The 23,798-nt window shown below is 37.9% G+C and overlaps 1 protein-coding gene across 1 annotated transcript in view; it reads left to right on the forward strand.

Moving 5' to 3' along the window:
* The first annotated feature begins 3,242 nt into the window (after nucleotides 1-3,242).
* Nucleotides 3,243-23,798, forward strand: part of drd2a (dopamine receptor D2a) — a 108,171-nt gene continuing 87,615 nt past the window's right edge. Inside the window, exon 1 of the mRNA XM_047390678.1 lies at nucleotides 3,243-3,596. The gene's annotated coding sequence lies outside the window, so the exon portion shown is untranslated. The remainder of the gene's footprint in view (nucleotides 3,597-23,798) is intronic.

Genomic DNA, 23,798 nt, shown 5'->3' on the forward strand with positions numbered 1-23,798 from the left:
ATGAGTGTGCAAGTAAGTCCATGAAGCACTGTCACAGAGGCCATTATCCTTGATGGTACGTTGGAATGTTCATCAACTGGCCACAAAGTTCTGAGCAGGTCTACAGATATCCTCAGGGAAGGGAGGGGGCAGAGGGAGCAGAGCGTCATGTTTACATAACTTCCAGGAGAGGTTGAAGATAGCCAGCCATCAAGGCCGTGCAGGGGACCCATATTCAGAAAAACAATAAGTATTTGGGTTAGGCTGACTCTTAATTTTCCGTCAGCCTTGAGAGTCTCGCTGGTGCTTCTCAAAGGTGAATCCAAACAGCCAAATTCCTGGTCTTTCGCCAGATCCGACCGAACAACTTTCTCCAAGATTTATCCCATTTCACCCCTGAGTCCAGGAACTGCAACCTGCCTGCGATCTTGTGTAAGGATCACATCCAGTCTGCGATTCAGCTCACGTAACATCTCAGTCTGAGTGCTGATCTCCCTGAAGATCCCATCATACATGCCAGGCAGCCTCACAATTGCCAGAACAGCTGCTGACATTCTCCGAATTTCTCGATATGCCAGGTAACCACTGACTCAAGCTAAATCACCTCCATTTCCACATTAGTACAGGATTGCGGCAAATCACCAAATGATCAAAAACATATGGACAAATCAGCACAGAAATTGATAAAACCAACCTAAACCTGAATCTTACAGAAAAGCTGCAGGGTGGACTGAAGAGAATGCGAGATAAAGATTGTGCAAATAGGAATGGTCAAACATCCCTCTCTCTCTTTATGCTCCAACTTTGTAAAGGTTATAGAAGAATAAAGGCTTTCCTATTGTCAGAATGGGGTCATACAGAGTAATCAAAGCAAGGGCTTCAATAAATATGGCTCTGACTATAACAAAAGAAGTATTTGTTAATATTTTTTTTATAAATATACCCAAGATTAGGGTTAGATTTAAATATATATATATATATATATATATATATATATGTGCATTATGCTTCTTCAATAAAAGATTAGAGCATGAAAGGTTAGAAAGGCTTTTCAAAAATCTTTGCAAGCAGAACCAATAACTGTGGAGCTTTTTGCACCAAAAGGGAAAGACGGACCGTGGCTGGGATGGAGCTCGCCTGGGGCATAAAAATATAACATCAGCATGTTGCAAACCTGGTGTCTGTATCAAATTTGTCCTCAAATGCACATGAGATCTGCAGGTACGTTCTGGTGATGTGATTATAAAAAAACAATTTTGTTGTCTCATTGCCTGCACTCAGACAACACAGCTGGTTTTCTGAGCAGTTTGTCATTTACACTTGCAAAACAACAAAGAATACGCCTGAGAAAATACAGTATCTTGCCAAAGTTTTTATACCCCTTGAGAATGTCCACATTTACTCGCAGTATAAGAACAAACTTCAATATTTTTTATTGGGATTTTGTGTGGTAGATTATTAGAAAGTAGTGCATAACTGTAAAGTGTAAGAATTTTTTTTTACATGGTTTTCAAATCTTTTTAGAAATAAAAAAAAACCTGAAAACAGCAACATGCATTTGTATTTAGCCCCCTTTACTCCACCTTTACCACTAGCTACATTCAGAGGTCACCTAATTAGTTAACAGTCCATTTGTTTTGGATTTAATCTCAGGATAAATCTAGATGTTCTATGAAAGCCTTAAAGTTTGTTAGAGAACATTAGAAAATAAACATCCCAATGAAGACCAAGGAACATAGCACACAGGTCAGGGATAAAGATGTGGCGAAGGTTAAAGCCCTGTTGGGTTATTATATCCCGAGGTTTGAACATCTCAGAGAGCATCGTTCAATCCATCATATCGTAAAGAGTATGGCACAATTGCAAAGACCAAGACATGACCGTTCACCTAAACTGACAAGACAGGTAAGGAGAGAGAAGGAACCAATGGGCCAGTGATAACTTTGGAAGAGGTACAGGGATCCAAAACTCAGGTTGAGAATTCTGTCAGTGGGAGAACTATTGACAGTGTCACAAATCTGGCCTTCATGGGAGAGTGACAAGAAGAATGCCACTGTTTAATAAAAAACCATAAGAAGGTTTTCTTTAAATCATGTACGTGACATGGCGAACATGAGAAGAAGATGATCTGGTCACATAAGACCAAAATGTACCTTTCTGTTCTACATGAAATCACTATAGGTGGTTGATAGCTAACACTACACATCGCCCTGAACACACCATTCCCCCTGTGAAACATAGCGGTGGGAGCATCATTTTGTCTGGAAGATTTCTGGAATAGAGACAGGGCAGGTGGTCAGAGTTGATTGGAAGATGTATTTAGTTTAAATACAGGGTCAGGGTGAGACTCAGGCAGGCTGAAAACATGTATCATACCTTTTAGCTTTTAACTAGCAAAAACATCCATGAATAATTTTCCATCCACATCGAAACTATGCTATACTTGTTGGTCTATAGCACAAACCCTATAAAAAATACACTGAACTTTGTGGCTGTAAGTTGACAAGTGGAAAAGGTGTGTGAATACCTTTGCAAGGCATCGTACATAAAATGTACATTCATATTCATTAAATTAGAATATGTGTTCCAATTCTTTGTCAGATTAAAAGAACCTTTTGAAGAAAAAAAGACCTTTAAGCAGGTATTAAACATACTTTTTACTAAGTCACATTTCTATATTAAATGTTTTTTATTGCTATGATTGAATGTTCTATTCTTAAATGTTGTATTTTCATTAACTCTAAGTGGGAAATCATCAAAGAACAAAAAGATTGGTTTGAAAACATAAGTCTGCGTGTAATTCATCTATATAATGTGTTTCACTTGGTGAATTCAGTTACCGAAATAAATGAACCTTTTAAAAATAATCAAATTTGATATGACGGTATATAGGCCTATTGGTGGGTTTAGCAATTCAGATGGACTGATCTGTCTAAATCTTTTAGGACCCTAATGAGGAGCTGTTCGCACATCATTAGCTGATTTAACAAGTGAATTAAGAATATCAAATCATAATATCTCATAATATCAAAAAAGAAAATTCTTTAAAAACATAGTTTGACTTTGTATTTTAAAAGGCGTAAGGCGGTGAACAGTGCAGCTGGGAAAGTCTGAGGCAAATAGAGAAGGAGTCTCCCACGATGGTGACATTCTCAGAAGCATGACTCCCCGCTGTGGATTAAACAGATGTAACCCCGCCTTGAATTTTCCACTCTTCTTTACAGTCCCCGCGTTTCCTGCCTCCTTCAGTACCGAAGGTAACACCGCTGCGTGGGTAAAGCTCCTGGCCAGTCACGCAACGCACTCACAGTTTCAGGGTCTGTTCCATTGCTTCAGAGGCTGAAGAAAATCAATCTTCATCTGATATTAGACTCCAGGAACTTAAAAAAAAAAACACACTTACCGGCATTTTTTATATGTTGGCAGCGCCTTTTGGCACATTTTCGGATCAGCTTGAAATAAATGCATCGCACCCGAACTGACGCGCTGTGGATCCGGGTCATTAAAGAGTAAAAATGAGCAAAGCAGATAGAGGATACAGGGGGAGCTAACCGGATTCCTTTGGATTTATTTGTCGGTGCCTTTAAAAGGGATTCAATCAAACTTATGGCGTGAAGGTAAGGTCGTTTTTTGTTTGTTTTTCTACTTCGTATCGCTACACAATTTGAAATATATTTATGTAATAATATAGGTTATTACTTTGACCGGCCTTTTATCTTACTCCTGCGAAATTCCGTTTTCTGTGAATGACTGAGCGCGCTGACGGTTCAGGTGCTCTGAGGCAAACAGAGGGGAATTATGTGAAAGTGCTGTCTCAGTTAATGCTCCTTGCAGGATTCGATTTAAACTTACTGAAAGGCAATATTTATGTGATTTTCTGGGGTGATCCAGCATTTAGAGCGTTCCAAACGAGATTTTTTTTTTTTTTTTTTTGTGTTTGTGTGCCGGTCCTGCCCACCCAGTTACAATTCAGCTTGTTCCCACCTGGTAATCAGCGCTGGACTCAGAGGTAGCGGAGTCCTTAGCGCCGCAAAGACAGAAGGACTCCGCGGCTGTAAGGTGGGCGCTGCTCCGACTGCGCAACCTCCCCCCCGGTGCCCACGCCAAGTCGAGGGTACGTTTTAACAAGCTAGAGTCAAGAAACTACATAAATAAGGAGGGGAAAAGATTGATAGTTTTTCTGCAACTCTTCTGATCAACTTGTGAGTGCTTTCAAGTTGATATAGAAAGTTTTGTAAATTATAATTTAATTTGTCTATTTTTAATTACATAAAAATATGTGCATCCACGTCCAGCTTCTACTCTTAACAGCAAGTTGACTGTTTAAGATTTTTCCGTAATTATTCCACCATCTAGAAAGCATTGAATAACCTCCATCAAAACTGGAATGTACTTTGTCATTTGATCTGCATTCGCTCTCTAACCCAGTACCAATATTCGCGTCTGCACAGGTTAGGTTGTAATAAAACCAGTTTGGCAAACTGGTGCATAAAAAGTATGCTGTCAGACTTTTTTTTTTTCCCAATAAATTGGCAGAATTAGGATATAAATGATGTCTGTATAGAGGGAATTTATTATCTAATCACAACGAAAGCATTTTCAGGCAAATACCAGGGCATAAATTGAGACTGGCTCCGTATGTGAGTGCGTGTGTTTAGTGTTTTTCCAGTGACAGCGCCCAGACAAATACTGAATTCTACACACTCCTGTCTCTTATCTGTTACACTCTTTTGTGAGCAAAACAGCTTCACCGGAGCAGCTGCTTGTCAGGACATGAATGCTTTCAAGAATTGACCTCTTAGAAAGAAGCATACAGGGGTAAAAATTTAGTTGCTGCTTGAGTTGTAAAAAAATAAGTCTCCCTATTAAGGATTCACATTTTAGATCTGGTGCTGCTTAGCTAGATCTAAATAAAGGGTATTTAAATCATGTAACGTAATGCAATATGCAGTTCTCCACTACGTGTTTCTTCTGTTTTTGCTACAATCTAATTTCTGAAAGATAAATTGAGTAAATAAAAAGGAGCTTATAAGTGATCATTTAAAAAGCTATCCTTACCAACTTGGCCCAATGTGGAAAAAAACGATTACCTTTTTTGTTAACAGTTATTAACCACACTGTTTGGTTTAATTTCAGGACATGCATGATTACCTGTGTTGTGATTATTATTATGAGTATATTATTTCATATTTCATATTGATATGTTATTAAATAGGAATTCGGTCTGTTTAGTGTTGTCCTGTGAATACCAGCCAATAAGGCGGTAGGATTAGGACAATAGTGAAAGGAGTGAGCCGAGCTCTGACATTACTGAACAGCAAAACTCTGCACACACAATTTCTTAAAATACAAGAATTTATTGACAAAAATAAGTAAACACAAAGTCAAACATATTTTAATCAACAAACTCTTTACTATACTAGAACAATCCAACAAAACTACCAAGCAAAATGAAAGAATAAGGAAGACCAACTATATACAATATGAACAAGTGAATCAAAGATGGTTAAAACCATTGCCAATAAAGTGATGCAACATTACCATTCAACGGTATGTATGTTTGAGAACCAAGGATTATCTTGAAGAATCTGGAATTGAAGTTAAGTTAGTATTGGAACTAACTTAGGCAGTAATTGGTATACCTTCAAACAACCATGCACAATGCAACATCAGATAAACATTATTTTAATAAAATACTATTTTAAAGAATGATTTGCTGAATAAACCAACCTTCTTGATGACTAATTCTTAATTGTGTTTAATTAGCTGCCTTTATTTAGTACAATAATATTTAAGGAAACATAAAGGAAATATAAAAAAATATATAAGGAAATATTATTCTGGATAATAACCAAACCTTTCTGAACAATTTAGTCTTAATGGTGTTTAATTAGCTATCACATTTAGTAAAATAACATTTAGAAAAATATTATTTTCCTATATTGGAAACTAAGAATCTTTCTGGATAAATAATTCTTAATAGACTCATAAGATGGCGGTCATAAGTCACGCGTTACCTTAGATGTTGAATCTAAGAAAAGAAGGGAGGCCTATAGCTCCTTAAAGTCGTACATGTACCTTTTTAAAATACCATTAATAAAAGCGTTTGCAATTGCATACGCGTTGAAGGTGCGTTATGGCCGATCTGTGTTTTAAAAAAAAAAACACCCTTTAAGTAAAGTTGCCTTAACTTTAAAAAGCGTTGTGAAGACAAGGTTTCCTGGGCGATGAGTTTAGGGAAGCGGAGCTATCCACATGTAATCCACATGTGGGCATTAAAGGGATCAGTGTTGCAGCTAATCTCAGTAGCTGAGAGGTTCAGCTGGCCCAACCAAACTGTACGTCAAAGGTACGTTGCGGCAACTTCAGTGGGGGTGGCTCTCGCTCCCTGGACATGCACTCAGGAAAGAGTGCAATGCTGTGGTCCTGATGCTTTCTTTTCCAGGCTGTGGGGGAAAATCCACTTGGGTTAGGGCTGCTTCTGGAGGCCTCAGAAGAAAAGCCAAGCCATGCTTGTCTTATTACACCCATTTTATGAATTAATGCTGGGTACTCGAACAGCAAAATCATTATTAGCGTTGTTGTGTACAATCGTGATCGTTGTCATTTTTGGATCCAAGGATTTTTACCCACCTTACTTAGAAGCCTTACTTTCAAGGCCTTCAGCTGACGCATGGTCTGGTCCCTCCATTAGCTGCTGTCCAGATTGAGACCGAGCGGAGGGGGAAACATGCCCTTGGGTCAGAGATTCCAGCTCTGACTCCTCCTCTTCCTGGGCTGCGTTAGGAATTGGTTAGTGTGATTTTGAAAGTCGTAGAAAAGCTCATACTGGCCTTTGTTCATGTGCAGTTCAGAGTCCAAATTCATCCTTGTTCACTTCATGGCTGGCATCCTGTACACCTGTATAATCAAGATACCACTTGTCTGACAGCATGAAGTAGCCTAAAGTATGTCAAAAAGCCACACAGCATGCCCTAATCAAAATGAACTCAAGAAAGGATGAGAAACAAAGTCACAGACCTCTGTGATTTTGCAATGATTAGAAAGCCATTTTTGAGGCTTTGGGACTCCAGTGAACCACAGTGAGAACCATTATCCACAAATAAAGAATATAGACTAGTTGTTCCCAGAGGTGGTCAGCTAATTGAAAAAAAAAAAAAGACAAAGATGTATCTCACATGGTTCCACTTTTTAACAGAGCTTTAATATTTAAATGGACACGTATACTGCTTAATGTACACCCAGAATGGACTGCAGATATAGTTGTGTGTGAAAGAAAATGGGTCAGGTTCGCACAAGTAGAACTACAGCGTTTAAAGCTGTGGAATACAAGCCTTCTAGGATAAAACAGTCCGGAAAACTTGCCCGACCTCACTAGACAATTCAAAATGAGCTTGGAACATTTCAATTTCCAGCGGACGATATCATCTACTGCAAACTAAAATTCCTTTGGACACAAATGAAAAGACCTGCAGCCAATCAGAGTAACAAAGAGTGCAATGGGGCACAGAATTATATGCTTCACCACTGCTTCTATGTGCAGTGTTATCTTTTGAAGCCCCCCTCAAGTATTAGATAAACTGCCACGATTGCCTGGCTGGCACAAAGCAGAAATCCATTTGAATGTGAGGGCAAATATGCAGTCTGCCAGGGCAAATAAAGTATGTACTCTCAGATTTGCCTGTTTTTTCAAGCTAACAAAAAGCTGCACATTCTGTCACCAGTGACATGACTTCTTGCTACTTTGTTGTGACCACTTGAGCTAAAAGATGTCTTATCACAAAAAGTGGTTGCATAAGTAGTTGTAATGTGTCGGTGAAACAGGCGTTTTGTAATGTACAATATGGGTAATGGATGCATCAAACTGTAACCCTTATATTCAAGGTTTATATAACTCTAATCTTGTATATTTGGATCCTTAAAACTATCTAGCTTGTTTCATGGTCTAAGTTGCATTTGACTCACCACAAAAATGTGAAAAACATCAAAGACACCTGTACATTACATTTTAGATAATCATATAAAATATACTGGTCATAATTAATTTGCAAGTAACATTTTGTTATGAATTGATCCTGTGTTTAAATATTACAACTTGGATTTTTGCTTTGCTTTATGGTAAAAATTGTGAGATGGTAATTGCAATCAAATGCGATGTAATGCTTTTGTCATGTGTGTATAAGCATGGGTAAAATGCCAGGCTTCATGGAAAAAATAAACATTTGTTTAATAAAGCACTAAATTTCATTATCTGTAAACTGATTTTGTGGGCCGACTTGTGCCATTCACAAAAGTAAAGAGACACAGATTTCAGCACCCAAGATAAAATAAAATAAAAATTTTTATTCACATTTAATAAAACTGAAGCACTGTTTTGGGTTAATTCACCCCTTTGCCAATTCATAGCCGCTTTATCCCCAGTCCACTTCCTTTTCATATCTGCATACTTTGCTTATTAGGTTATTTTTCTTTTGAATGTGAAGCGTTTCGATGAATTATAGAGATCAATAACAAAAAATCTTAAAATGTCATGACTAATTTAGGATTTATTTTTACACCCTATTTTTTACCACCAACTGTGGTTTTGATCCTTGATAGGTCCTGTCAACACTTGAGAGACTTGAGGCATTAGAACCTCTGATCAAACCAAAATAACTCTGAGCAACCTCCTGCTGGTAGATATCATTTATTGGAGTCACATAATCATGTTTCGTTAAAGAAAACTATGAGGAAATGATAGAAAAATACTTTAAATCGCTGGTTTTCAAAGCAGGAAAGAAACATCTTCAATGCGCTACAAAGAGAAGAACAAAAATGAGCACCTGTAAAAATCAGTAAGCTGTTGATGCTGGATCTGCATGTATATAAGATATCAGTGTTTATTCTGTTGGAACCAGACAACAGTTGCACAAATAGAAGGAAACAGAACCAAAACCAACCAGCCAGTAATGCCAGGAGCAGCCCTTTTAAACAGACATAGAGCTCAGAACAATGAGCTAAGTGGACCCAATGTTAAACCACTCTAACCATTCTTAAAAAAATACATAATGGAGGCAAAGAAAGGGGTCGTCACACTAGTACTTGTAAGGGCATGACTCTCGAACTGTGTCATCGTTGGCACCTCAGCAAAGGCACGAGGAGCAGTTTGTGTGGTTAAATAAAATAAGTGACCCAAGAAAAACTGAAATTCAATGTACAGTGCTTTTCAGGAATATTCCTAGCCTTTACTATACAAAGCAAACAAAGTAGTACCTAGTTTTAAAGTGGAATGAAAACAATACATGGTCAGTCAATCAATCATTTTTTACCGCTACTTCCATATTGGGTCGCGGGGAAGCTGGTGCCTATCTCCAGCAGTCTATGGGCGAGAGGCGGGGTACACCCTGGACAGGAACAATACATGGTGTTCAATGTCTTTTTTTAATCATCTGAAAGGTGTTGCATTAGTATGCATTTATATTCAAGCTCCAAACCAATGCTTTGTAAAACTAGTGTCTGCTATAATTACAGGTACTAGTCTTTCGTCTCTACTAGCTTGAAGCATCTAAAGGGGCCCATTTGTCTTGCAAAATAACTCAGAATTATTCAGATTGGATAGAAAACCTCTGTGATTACTAATTTTAAAGTATTCCCACAAATTTCCAATTGGATTTTGGTCTGGACATTAACTGCATCATTCTAACCCATGTATATAGTTTGATCTGAACTGTTTCATTGTAGCTCTGGCTGTATGTTTTGGGTTGTTTTCCTGTTATCATCTAGCCTCTAAGAGGGTTTCTTCCAGTATTTTCTGGAAGCTTCATCCCTTTATTCACCAACCCTTGCCAGCTTTCCTGCCCCTGCTAAAGAAAAGCATCCCCACAGCATGATGCAGTCACTACCACATTTAAAGTGCAGATGGTGTGTTCAGTGTGACACGCAGTGTTAGTTTATATACACAGCTTTTAGTAGTAGACAACAAAGTTATAATCTGACCTCATCAGAACAGAGCAATTTCTACCTCATCTTGGCTGTGTCTCCAACATGGTTTCTGATAAACCGCAAACTGCAACGGGTGCAGTTGCTAACACTGTTGCTTTGCTGCAAGAAGGTCCTTGGTCCAAATCCTTACCTGGGGTCCTTCTGAATGAAACTTACATGTTTGCCTCATGCATTCCTTCCACAACCCAGTGGCATCTGACAATGGATGGCTAGATGAAAAAGCCAGTAGGAGATCTATTTTGAGCTTGTTATTCTCCATGTAACAGATGTGTGTTGAGGAAGGATGGCTGTTCTGTTTTTCTAATATCCAATGCTGCTCTTTTTGGTGTACAAAAAAAACAATGCTTTTATGTTACAGTGAAGATCCTTTTTGCCCTTATTTTCACATTTGTACCACTTTTTAAAGAGTATATGTGACTAGATATTATTTATCACAGCAGTCACTAAATGCAATACACACAGTTGGGAAAGAGACTACTAAACCATTAAAACAGATAAAAATAACTTCATTTGAAGACTCCAATGCTTTATTTTTTCTACACATAAATAAAACAGCCCACTGGTTTTGGTCTTTGGAAACTGTGCTTCTAAAGGTAACACTGAGGGTAACACTGGTATACACCGAAGTTTTCCCTGAGAGGTATGAAAATGTTTGTTCTACAGTCAAATATCTCGGTCAGAGCACATCACAGCTATTTCTACATCCATATTCGCACATATGTATTAAATATAGCCACAGAATGCTTATCAGTCAGGGACATTGCTAAAAATGCCCTAATTGGCTGTAGACATGTAAGAGCGTCAAATAAATTCACAAGTGATGTCTTAAAAACTTGTTTGAGGTCACCGCAGGGGAACTATTTAAATGAAAAATCTGGAATAATGAGAGGGGACGCATTGTTGTGGAAGTGGCAAGATGACTATTAAATAGAGGCGAAAGAATGAGGATTAATAGCAAAGCTAGAAAGATTGAACATGATTTTCCAGTAGTGTAAAAATGCTTCCCTTTTAACTTGCTGCTGTGTGTTTGCTCTGAATACCCTGCAACAGAAACACACTGTCCATTAAACACTATCTGTATAGAGTTTAAAAATATTAGCAAGAGGTCACAACATCTGAACTCCATCAGAGGGTACCCAGCTCACAATCACTCCAAGATTTTCAAAGTTAAACGTTGCCACTCAAAGTGTATCAGAAGTATCAGTTTACATACACTCTCCATAGCCATGAATGTCATAATATTTTTGGACTCTAAATTAGATGTGAGCTTTTGTTCGTCCAGAGTGGAAGTTCATACTGTACAATAAACCGTAATGAATTTTAAAAACAAGAATTAGGTGCACAAGTTTGAATTTATTGTGAATTTGTTTCTACTCCACACAAGGTCAAAACTATTCATATTAGCTCAAACACAGAGTGCCATGGAAAAGTAGTTGACCCTTTATAGATTTGTTTGGTTTTTACTTTTTTGTTAAACACAATGTTACAGATCATTAAACATGTTGTAAACAAAGAAAAGATGAGTACATAATAAATGCAGTTTTCTTACTGGCTTTCTTGCTTATAGGAAGAAAGTAATCCAAAACAACTTACAATTCAATTCAAAAATACTTTATTCATGATGGATGTGGGCAGGAATGATATACTGTAGAAATCTGTCTTATAGCAGATCTGAATAAGGCTCTGACTGAAGACACTCTGTTGTATGATGGTCTCATAAAGAGGATGCTCAGGGTTCTCCATAATGTTCTTCATAATATGAAGAATCCTTCATTGTACAATGATCTTCAGAGGTTCCAGAAGAGTCCCCAGAACACAGCCAGCCTTCTTTATTAGCTTGTTGAGCTTTTTCAAGTCAGAGCCTGACTTGAACAAGCTCAACAAGCCATGTGTAAAAAAGTAATTGCCCCCTAAAAAAATCTTGTGCCATCCCTGGCAGCAGCAACTGCCATTGACTGGTAAGAAGTCTTTCACATCACTGAGGAGGATTTTTGGCCCACTTTTATTTGCAGAAGTGTTTTAATTCAGCGACATTGCAAATGCTTAATGGCAGTTGTTGCTGCCAAGGGTGAAACAAACCAGTATTAGGTTTAGGGAGCAATTACTTTTGCACACTGGGCCATGTTTTTTTGGAAAGCCTAAATCTATCTTCATTTGAAAACAGAATTTGCATTTCCTCAGGTTATTTTATTCTGATATTAACATTTGTTTGATAATCAGCTTCATTCAGGTTTGACAAAAAAGCAATAACCAAATAAAATCTAGAAGGGAGCAAAAGTGTTTCAAAAAGCTAAATTCTAAGACCACTTCTTTGTTTGGGATTATTGTCAAGGTTTTAAATACCTAACCCTGATTGTTCCCCTTAGACGAAAAGAAGTTGGTTAGAATAGGCAGCAAACAGTCTGGGAACCAAAATGCCTGTCATCAAACTGAAGCTGCTGGTATTCTGGTGTCACTGTTCAAAGTGAGGCAACTTTACATTGCTTAAAACCTTGAAGCCTGACTAAAATTTGGAACTATCCATATGGACAACTGAAATACCTCCAGAGAAAAGAGTTGCACAATATACTGATTCACAATTTCGCATTGCAATATAAATATGTGCAATATTGTAATTGCAAAAACCTCCTGAAATATTTGATAGAATGTATAATTTGAGGTGCCATAAATTCAAACTCTGCTTTCCGAAACAAATTTGGCCAGTTGGACTGACTTTCACTGTCTTCAATGCACACACCTGATCTACATCTTGGTGATGAAAGCACAAAGCCTTGAAAGTGTGGTGGGGACATTGTTATAAAGGAAAAGAGAGTAGTGAGAAAAATGTGGGTTGTCTATTAACAACGTTGTCATTGCACCATTCAATACTGATTTCACAATGTTATGTTAGAGGAAATTTTCATAGTCAGTAGAGACAAGGATTGAGGTGTTTGGCCTCATTGACAAGAGGCTTTCAAACCAAATCCCCATACTAACTGTGAAGCATGATGGAGGTGACATCATGCGTTATGACTGTTTGCTGCCAACTGGTATCAGCAGTGATAAGTTAATTATAAACAACAAGGACTACTTCTAAATGTTGAATTTCATCTCAAACAAACAGCTAGAGGTGTAAATCTGGACACAATAGTGTTCCAACAGGGCAATGATCCCAAACACACATCAAAACTGGATAAATTGGCTCATAATACTTTTGGAAAGTTGTCTTTGTCTATACTAAAAATGTATGTACTATGCTTAAAAGGTTATGTTAATGGCAGGAAACCAACCAATTAAAATAAACAAATTCTGCCAAGGAGAGTGGTCAAATATCCAGTCGGAATGAAACCAGCATGATGGAGGTGCAAGTTGTTGCAGGAGTGGGATTCATGTTTAAGAGCAGCATAACAACAAACATGCATTACATTGAGAAATTTTTACCTCCCATCCACTGTCAAATAAAAATAAAGAAAAAAAAACAACCTTTCAGTGGTAGGTTTCAGTGGTCCTTGGCATTTTCCCTAACAGCCTGTGACTGTCTTGTTTGAAGAACAAAGCAAGATCCTGTATGACCTTTTGGTCCAAGCTTTAATAAATTATTGTCTCATCAAACCCTTCTGTATATGCTTTCTAATGTCTGAATATAGACAAACCTTTAACAGAACTACAATCAATCACAATCAGGAGAAACATATTCAATATTTTATATGAAATGGATCAATCATGGTTGCATAGGTAGATTCAATCTCTCAAAAAATAACCAATATTTTGCTTTTATGCCTGCCACAGCCTAAACGTATTGCTTCGTCTGTCTGATATAGATTTCATGGTTGCTCACCAAATTAGTGAGAGAGAGCAGAGAACGAAGGATAACAGGTGGTTGCTAAGTAAGGTGAACAAACATCTGGATATTTTCTTCCAAATAGTTACTTTATGGCATGAACTAAAATATATGTTTCAGTTTGCAAAAAATATATACACACACAATTATACAGTTTGCACTAATATGTTATTTAACTGTTGTTTTCTTATAGCGGTAAATAGTTCAATTTTGAAATGGTGTGGTCCATAAAGAAATTACATTTTCAGTTTGCTGAGTGTAGTTGCACTCCTAGAACAGCTATCGCATAAGGTGATATTATTATCTCCGATGATATTATTAGCTGAGCTTTTACATATGGTAGAGATGAGAAAATAGAGCATCAAACCCTGCTGTTTTAGTACATTGTTAGTTTATTTGATGCATAAATGTAATTTTGCTGTGACAAAAAAAAATTAAAATAGGTACATCTCAATAAGTCAGAATGTCGTCAAAAAGTTGATTTATTTCTGTAATTTAATTCAAAATGTGAAACCTATTACAGACTCATGAACAGATAGTGGTACATTTCAAGCATTTATTTTAATGAACTTTTATGGTTATGGCTACAGCAAATGAAACCCCAAAATTGCGTTTAATAGAAAATTTACATAAAGTGAAAAAGGACTAGACTGATGCTCAGTGGGCCAACATCCTAATTTCAGATTAAAGTGTATTTTGCAAGGTCCCAGATTGTGTTAGAAGTTAGGAAATCTAGAAGTAATATCTGGAGCTGCACTCTATTATATTGCAAACATTGTCGCATTATCAGTTTTTGCAGCATCGTAATTGAAAGGACGGATTTGTTTTAATATTTGATAGGATATTACATTTCAAGTGATATAGATGTAAATTCTGTTTATCTGGCCTGTTGAATGGGCTTTTGCCACCCTTGATGCCCACACCTAATGTGTATACAGTGGCTGTGGGGAATTTGTAGCAAAGAAAAAGAGTCAATAAATAAAATAGTTGTAACTGACATTGTAATAACTGTATTTGCCAAAAGTGTTGAAATATGTTTTCCTGAAATTGTGCAGCCGTAACAGAATTCAAGCTGCTTGAGGTCCAGAGTAAAGTTTTTACAGTCAGTGATTCTTTCAGGAGCCATCTCATATGTTGGTGAACTGTTTTCTTAAGTCCAAAGTCACTTGTGATCTACCAGGAAATTTTAGAGCACTTCATGAGTACATCATAAAGTTTGTTTGCAGATGGAAGAAGAGAGACGTCAGTCCCAACAATGCAGACAAGATGAAGGCCGCTGTGAAAACAAACTGAGGCTCCACAATGCTGATCGCCTCCATGCAACGCTGTATTGAGAGTGTAATTCATGCAAAAGCTGCCCCTAGCACTGAGTGCATATACTGTACAGTACATTGAAATACTTTCCAGTCAGAGGACATTTCTGCAATTAAGTAATTTAATTGGTTTTATGTAAAACTCAATTGTTCTGAGATTTTGTAGTTGTGAACCTTCTTTACATTTAAGGCCATAATCATAAAAATGAGCTGAAATAAACATTAAAAAGTACACAAACTGACCAGGAAAGAGACCCAAACCTGTCCAAACATTGGGTCACAGATTTTGTGACTCAATACGACATATTTCAGAAATGTTTATAGGTGTGTACCTGGACGAGCATTATAATCATTTATATGGACTTGTTGCTTTAGGGTTCATAAACCTCAAGGATTATGTATCTAGATTCGGGTTGTTACTCCATGCACTTTTATGTCTTAATTTTCTTCTTCTCGTTCTTTCTGATGTCGCTGTAAGCTTGGATTGTCAAACCTGCCCTCTTTTGCTCCTTGTCAACCATAATTGTGTCTGGTTGGTTTGCCTTCAGCTACTTGTCAGTCTGGAAGATGAACTCTCATAGGATTTTAAGCTCTGTTGTTCTCAGCCAATTTGTGGTGTGTTCCTACTGGGACTTGGGGACTTCCAACCCATGCTTGGCCCTCATATCCCTGCACACTATCTGAGCCATGTGGTTATGCTTGTCAGAGTGCACTGTCTCAGCGTTCATCTGACACCTTACTACAGTGTGTTGGGAAAAGCCTCAGGGGTGTTCTTGCGTGGCCCATGCCTTGGGCAAGTTCTGCTGTGGTAAACTCTACCTCAATAATTTGGTTCTAAGGCCCTATTCCTTCTGCTGCTATGATAGTAGTCCTTGTGCTTACCTCCAGGCCTGCCATTTACAATGAGCGTTTACATAGCTCACACTTTTTGAATCTCAAAGCCTACTGTGAAACTTGAGGAAGACGGCTTTCCATGCGGTTAGTCTAGAAAAAAAAAAACAAAAGTCAAAAACTATATCAGTAAACAATGTTATTATTGTTTTAATTTCACATATTTTCACAAAGTATATTATTAAAGGTGATCTCAGCTACTAAAATTTAGATGCATGGATAATCATATAATAATAATGTAATATCTTAAAAATGTACTTAATTGATTTAGCTGGCTGTATTTCTGCATAAAATCAAGATGTTGGTATTTATATTGATAACTACTGAATCAAATTCAAATACACAGAGTTTTCTCTATACCGCTGATCCTGCCACGATCAAGTCACTATTGGGATTCTCGCAGGATTATAAACTGCCTGATTTGACTGTGAATTAAGTGGAGGCACAGATAAAAAAGCTTGAATCCCACTTTTATTTACTTATTCTATACACAAGACAGCCGCTGCAAAACAGATAGCGTGAGAGCTAAAGAAGCAGTTGATTTATCAGAGGCTTATGAGCCTTGTGTATTGAGAATATAGCAGAGGCAGAGCCACCGTGCATGCTGATTTACTTTTTCCACACACCTGCATCCAGAGCTTGCCTGTACGTCTTTGTGGTTCACGGTGTGCAATGGAAAACTGCCAAGGGGTTTGTGTGTGTGTGAGTGTGTGTGTGTCAGTGTGTATCTGCCCATTTGTTTAGGTCCTTTGCACGAGAGACAAAGCTAGTTGTTTGGTTGGAAATACTCCAGAACCTAATGAAGTCATTTGAGGCTTGTTACCAACCTCCTTGTCCTCTCCTTCCAGTAGGAGGATGCCTTACCATTTTTATCATAATGCGTGAATGGTTTCGTAATTGTTCAGACAAGATTAAGTCTTATTTCGGTCTTGATTCAAGCTTAAAGTTAGACTTAATTTTTTTTTGTTTTCATGTGGGCTATGGATGGTCTCAATTTAATCCCATTTGTTTTCTCCATATTGTCAGTATTCCAACATAACAGCTTCAATGCATGTGTGAAATGTGTACATTAAATGCAAAGTCTAAGGTGTAGGCTAAAGAATATTCAAACTATAGAAGCTGCTCAAAATGTTATGTATTTTATATATATATAATGAAGAGCAGTATTAACATGTCGGACAACCCCTTGCATTTTCTACAGTTGAGCACATATAGCCCTTAACCTTAAATGTCGTATTTTCACAGAAGTTATAAAATTAGGAAAGAAAAAATAAACATTGTTATTTAATAATTTGAAGGTAACAATCAGATGTTTTTTTAAATTATTGAGCAAAAACTACACACTCACATACTGACACAGCAGTCACCAAACTCTTACCTTTAAGGGTAAATGTTGTGACTTTTCTTTGCATAATGAAGCTAATGTTTGCCCTTAAAGTTTCTCAATTTACAAGTTTCGCTCAATATCAAATAGACTGCTCTTTATAGACGCCTGGAAGAGCTTTGCCTAATTCGTCCTGTAAAAAAGCTGTATTACTAGGGTGAAGGTTATTCAAAAAGTTAACTCTTGAACAAAATCATGGCACCATACTGTTTTTGGGTAATCAGTGTTCTCTGTAAAATCTGTAAATCAATTGAACATGCTGTCAGATGATGTGAAGAGTTAGAGTAGCTCTCATTTTCATAAAGTCTAATCTTCAAATATCTGTCAAAGACCGCTCAGTGTTGTAGTCAATAATAAGGGTGTTTAAGCGCCTGTTGTTCATATTCATCATTCAGTTTTGCAGAGAAAAAGTTGCAAATTGCATTCCTAAACTCAGTTGAAAACTGCAGTGTAATGCAACTCTAGGTAGGTGGGTCTGTTGTCCCAGACCCAGGATCAGTAAGGGGGCCCAGGCTGCAGTGTGAAATCCAGAGCTGAGCAGATGAAAGAAATGCTGGAGCGTCTTGGTGGGGAGAGACCAGGCTTACAGCTTATTTTAACTGCATTACCAACTCTGCCATCATGTGGGCCTGTATCAGCCCATATGCAAAACACAATTTAGCATTTTAAAGAAGAAAGCTGAGAGTGAGTAAGCTCATGCTCTGCCACTGCTAATTCCAATTTTGCCTCAGTATTAAAACCCAGCATTTATATTTTATCTTGATTTAAGCAGACAAAATGCTGAAAAAAAAAACAGTTGTTTGCCCAGCAACTGCAGCAGGCTTTTAGAGTTGTTGATATTTTGGCAGTTAAAACAGAAGAAACTGACTCAGCAAGTTGTGAACTAGCTCCAAATGCCGTGGAAGAATTTCCTATAAGGGAAATGTTTCTATAGAGTCCAGCTCATGGGAGCTGGGAAATAAAAAAAGAGATTTACTCTTTCAGTATATACTACTCATGGTAGGCTTGTGTGTGCAGTTTACCAAACAGCACCCACTTTAATCTTGTGAAGGGTATGGAAAACAGAATTTTTTGTGTTCTGGCTCTAAAGTTAGATAGTGAGAATGTTTGTGATCATTAGATGGTAAATTACACAACTTTGAGTGACGAACTTGACCCACTTCCTGTAATTAAATTGATGATACAACCTGATGTTAGGAAATAAATTGTATTGCTCTGAGATACAACAGATGAACAAAACTGTTTTCCATGTGCAACATGTTTTTAGCTTTGTCTTATTGCTTCTATTTAAAAAAGAGAAGCAAAAATTATTCCTTCTGCTCCAAAAATAATTTAAATCTTGATTACTGTTGTTCTAAAATAGTTATCTATACATTTATGTGTAGATTTTGAAACATACATGGACTTTATTCAAATCTAGAATAAATGTTTGCTAAATTCGAGCACTTATTGTAGAGATCATTATATCTGTCATTTTGTTCTTTTTGGATTACAACAAGCTGATATAAACTGGTTCATTAGTCAGGCCATCTTTTCTGGGAGCTAGTCTGCAGTCTGCCAACTGAAGTTTCATTTCACACCTCAACATTTATGTATAAAATAACGAATACCCTAATCCTGATCAAATTTGAAAACTAAAAAGCACATACCTTGCAGGTACAGTATTGTTTTTGCATCCCTAATTTGTGAGTTCTCACATCTTGTTCTGGGCAGAACATAAATATTCAATAGTAACTGCTTTATTGCATGGCTTCTCGTGAAAATTGTATGAATGATCATAATGTCTAAGTGGGCAAGGTTATTACATTCACCAAAGTTACAATAGGAGGGACCTACAAGGATTTCCCAGGAGTTTTGCGTTTGAGTTTTTGTGAAGTATGACATTTCCCAGCCAGAAAGAACTTTCAGATTATATACAGACTTTTAAACTTTAAACATACATACCCAAGAACATTACTGTGGAGCGAAGTTATGTAGTGGTTCAGGTGAAGTTTTAAAGCACTGTCCTAGCATGACCCACTCAAAACTCCACTCAAGCAAAACACAAATACAGGTCCTTCTCAAAATATTAGCATGTTGTGATAAAGTTCATTATTTTTCATAATGTAATGATGAAAATTTAACATTCATATATTTTAGATTCATTGCACACTAACTGAAATATTTCAGGTCTTTTATTGTCTTAATACAGATGATTTTGGCATACAGCTCATGAAAACCCAAAATTCCTATCTCACAAAGTTAGCATATTTCATCTGACCAATAAAAGAAAAGTGTTTTTAATACAAAAAACGTCAACCTTCAAATAATCATGTACAGTTATGCACTCAATACTTGGTCGGGAATCCTTTGGCAGAAATGACTGCTTCAATGCGGCGTGGCATGGAGGCAATCAGCCTGTGGCACTGCTGAGGTCTTATGGAGGCCCAGGATGCTTCGATAGCGGCCTTTAGCTCATCCAGAGTGTTGGGTCTTGAGTCTCTCAACGTTCTCTTCACAATATCCCACAGATTCTCTATGGGGTTCAGGTCAGGAGAGTTGGAAGGCCAATTGAGCACAGTGATACCATGGTCAGTAAACCATTTACCAGTGGTTTTGGCACTGTGAGCAGGTGCCAGGTCGTGCTGAAAAATGAAATCTTCATCTCCATAAAGCTTTTCAGCAGATGGAAGCATGAAGTGCTCCAAAATCTCCTGATAGCTAGCTGCATTGACCCTGCCCTTGATAAAACACAGTGGACCAACACCAGCAGCTGACACGGCACCCCAGACCATCACTGACTGTGGGTATTTGACACTGGACTTCTGGCATTTTGGCATTTCCTTCTCCCCAGTCTTCCTCCAGACTCTGGCACCTTGATTTCCGAATGATATGAAAAATTTGCTTTCATCCGAAAAAAGTACTTTGGACCACTGAGCAACAGTCCAGTGCTGCTTCTCTGTAGCCCAGGTCAGGCGCTTCTGCCGCTGTTTCTGGTTCAAAAGTGGCTTGACCTGGGGAATGCGGCACCTGTAGCCCATTTCCTGCACACGCCTGTGCACGGTGGCTCTAGATGTTTCTACTCCAGACTCAGTCCACTGCTTCGGCAGGTCCCCCAAGGTTTGGAATCGGCCCTTCTCCACAATCTTCCTCAGGGTCCGGTCACCTCTTCTCGTTGTGCAGCGTTTTCTGCCACACTTTTTCCTTCCCACAGACTTCCCACTGAGGTGCCTTGATACAGCACTCTGGGAACAGCCTATTCGTTCAGAAATTTATTTCTGTGTCTTACCCTCTTGCTTGAGGGTGTCAATAGTGGCCTTCTGGACAGCAGTCAGGTCGGCAGTCTTACCCATGATTGGGGTTTTGAGTGATGAACCAGGCTGGGAGTTTTAAAGGCCTCAGGAATCTTTTGCAGGTGTTTAGAGTTAACTCGTTGATTCAGATGATTAGGTTCATAGCTCGTTTAGAGACCCTTTTAATGATATGCTAATTTTGTGAGATAGGAATTTTGGGTTTTCATGAGCTGTATGCCAAAATCATCCGTATTAAGACAATAAAAGACCTGAAATATTTCAGTTAGTGTGCAATGAATCTAAAATATATGAATGTTAAATTTTCATCATTACATTATGGAAAATAATGAACTTTATCACAATATGCTAATATTTTGAGAAGGACCTGTAGAAGAAGGGCTTTGTCCAGGTACTCTAAGTTGTTATTGTATTTATAGTGTCACATTTTGTCCTGTTGTTACATGTGAATTCTGAATAACTGATTAATTATTTGTGAAGAAGGGCTAAATACAGGTGGTGCATGGGGTGGCACTGTTGCCTTGCAGCAAGAAGGTCCTTGGTTCAAATCCTGGCCAGGGATCTTTCTGCGTGGAGTTTGCATGTTCTCCCCGGGTACTCCAACTTCCTCCCACAGTCAAAAAACATGACTGTTAAGTTAATTGGTCTCTCTAAATTGCCCTTAGGTGTTAATGGGTGTGTGCATGGTTGTGTGTCTCTGAGTTGCCCTGCGGTGGACTGGCGACCTGTACAGGGTGTACCCCGCCTCTCGCTCGTAGACCGCTGGAGATCTGGAGATAGGCACCAGCTCCCCCGTCACCCTGTACGGAACAAGCAGGTGTAGAAAATGGATGTATTGTTTTAATACATTCAAATAAATGAGGTATAAATGTATGTAGCATGAAAACAGCACATTGTTAATAAGACTAGCTCTACAATAGTTTCCACAGTAGTTTTTTTGCAACCCAAAATAATTCCAAACAGACATATCTCTCTCTCTCTTTTAAGTGAATGAAACCTGTAGCCTTCTTTCTTCTTTCAATGGTGAAAAATCGAGATAGTCTTCCGCTTTTCGTAAAAAGGACTAACTGACAAACACTTAAAGAAGACTTGATTTATTGTGTTTCTTTTAATAACAGCAATATAACAATTCATTGCTTTAATCAATTTGGACATGTTTGACACAAATTATTATTGTTATCATTGTTACTAATAATAATCCTTATAATTATATCTTTATTCTAAATGTATCTTTTTCTATGTACTTATATCTATCTTTCTGTCAATATCTTTCTATGTTCATCTATCAGTTTCTCTCCATCTTCCTGTCTGTTTCGCTCTATATTTCTATCTTAATCTGTATCTTTCCATTTCTCTTTTTATCTTTACTTGTTTCTCTTCACCTCTCTCAATCTCTCTATATTAATCTGTTATATATGTATTTACATGCTTAGATACCAAGATCAGTCTTGTACAGCCAGGGGAAGTATTTCCCCTCTGACATCCAAGCCGGGTCAAAACCTGTCACCCGGTGATGTGTTGATTTTTGCTGTGGGGGTCTGAAGCACTCAGGCTATTTTCTATAGTTGGATATGGAGGAGAGTGAGTGCTGCTATCCTCACAACTCTGGGGGCTTGTAAAAAACATAAATATTTTAGCTTGTTTTGCAGGTGGCTACGACATCTTTTCTGGTGCTGACTGTGTCTACTGGCAAGGGTGTTTGTTCAACTGTTTACATGCCCATGTCACGTGTCACGTGTGTCTGCGCGTCATGACAGAATTTGATTAGAAAATAGTTTAAATCCATAGCGTATTTAGGTTTAGTGTCATCTTTTAATTTTACAAATAGGTTTGTTCTGACTGGAAGTAATATGATAATTTTTTGACAGCCTCAGAGTCCCAACTTTAATCTTGAAGAAAATCTCTGGAAGGAGCTCATGATCAGGATGATGGAAAGGAGGCCTTCCAACATCAATGACTTGAAGCTCTTCATCAAAGATATATCAAAACACCAGCAAATGCTAAAATACAAGTTGCACAGTATTTATAAGAAAGGCTTGGTTTCAAAACTGATACTGTACCTCTTTTACTTTAGTTTATCATGTTTTGAGAAATGGCTGTTTATTTCATGTCAGAAAAAAAACAAAAAAAAAACTTATTGGTTGAATGGAAATAATTTTAGGTCTTAATATGCCAAGCATATGAATAATTTTGGTCTTATCTGTGGATTTGTAATAACTTTGAAACAAACTTGTACCACAATGCCTTCTTTCTCATACAAACATACCTCTGCTGCCAGGTCAAAGACGCCCCAGCATTAGATCATCTGTATTCCCTTCATTCCGCCTCAGGTATATCAAACATTACACTGAAGCTGCTGTTCAGGCCCGTCCTAAAAGTGTCATGTGAATGGGGCTATAGAAATTCAAAATTTCTCTGTTTTACTTAGCAATAGCAAAGGGAACACATAATTCACAAATCCAACAACAATCTGCTACACATTTTCCTACTGAGGGTGATAAAGCAATGCATGTTTGAAATATTTCACAATTACATAGGTTTATTTAAGGGACATTCAAATAAAGCTGTGATTATTGCATGTCTCTTTAAATGAAAAAAGGCACTTTAAACATACACTGCTCAAAAAAATAAAGGTAACACTTAAACAACACAATATAACTCCAAGTAAATCAAACTTCTGTGAAATCAAACTCTCCACTTAGGAAGCAACACTGATTGACAATCAATTTCACAGCTGTTGTGCAAATGGAATAGACAACAGGGGGAAATCTTTGGCGATTAGCAAAACACTCAATAAAGGAGTGGTTCTGCAGGTGGGGACCACAGACCACTTCTCAGTACCTATGCTTTCTGGCTGATGTTTTGGTCACTTTTGAATGTTGGTGGTGCTTTCACACTCGTGGTAGCATGAGACAGACTCTACAACCAACACAAGTGGCTCAGATAGTGCAGCTCATCCAGGATGGCACATCAATGCGAGCTGTGGCAACAAGGTTTGCTGTGTCTGTCAGCGTAGTGTCCAGAGCCTGGAGGCGCTACCAGGAGACAGGCCAGTACACCAGGAGATGTGGAGGAGGCTGTAGGAGGGCAACAACCCAGCAGCAGGACTGCTACCTCCACCTTTGTGCAAGGAGGAACAG

This window comes from Girardinichthys multiradiatus, chromosome 18, assembly GCF_021462225.1.
Source record: "Girardinichthys multiradiatus isolate DD_20200921_A chromosome 18, DD_fGirMul_XY1, whole genome shotgun sequence".
Lineage (NCBI taxonomy): Eukaryota > Metazoa > Chordata > Actinopteri > Cyprinodontiformes > Goodeidae > Girardinichthys > Girardinichthys multiradiatus.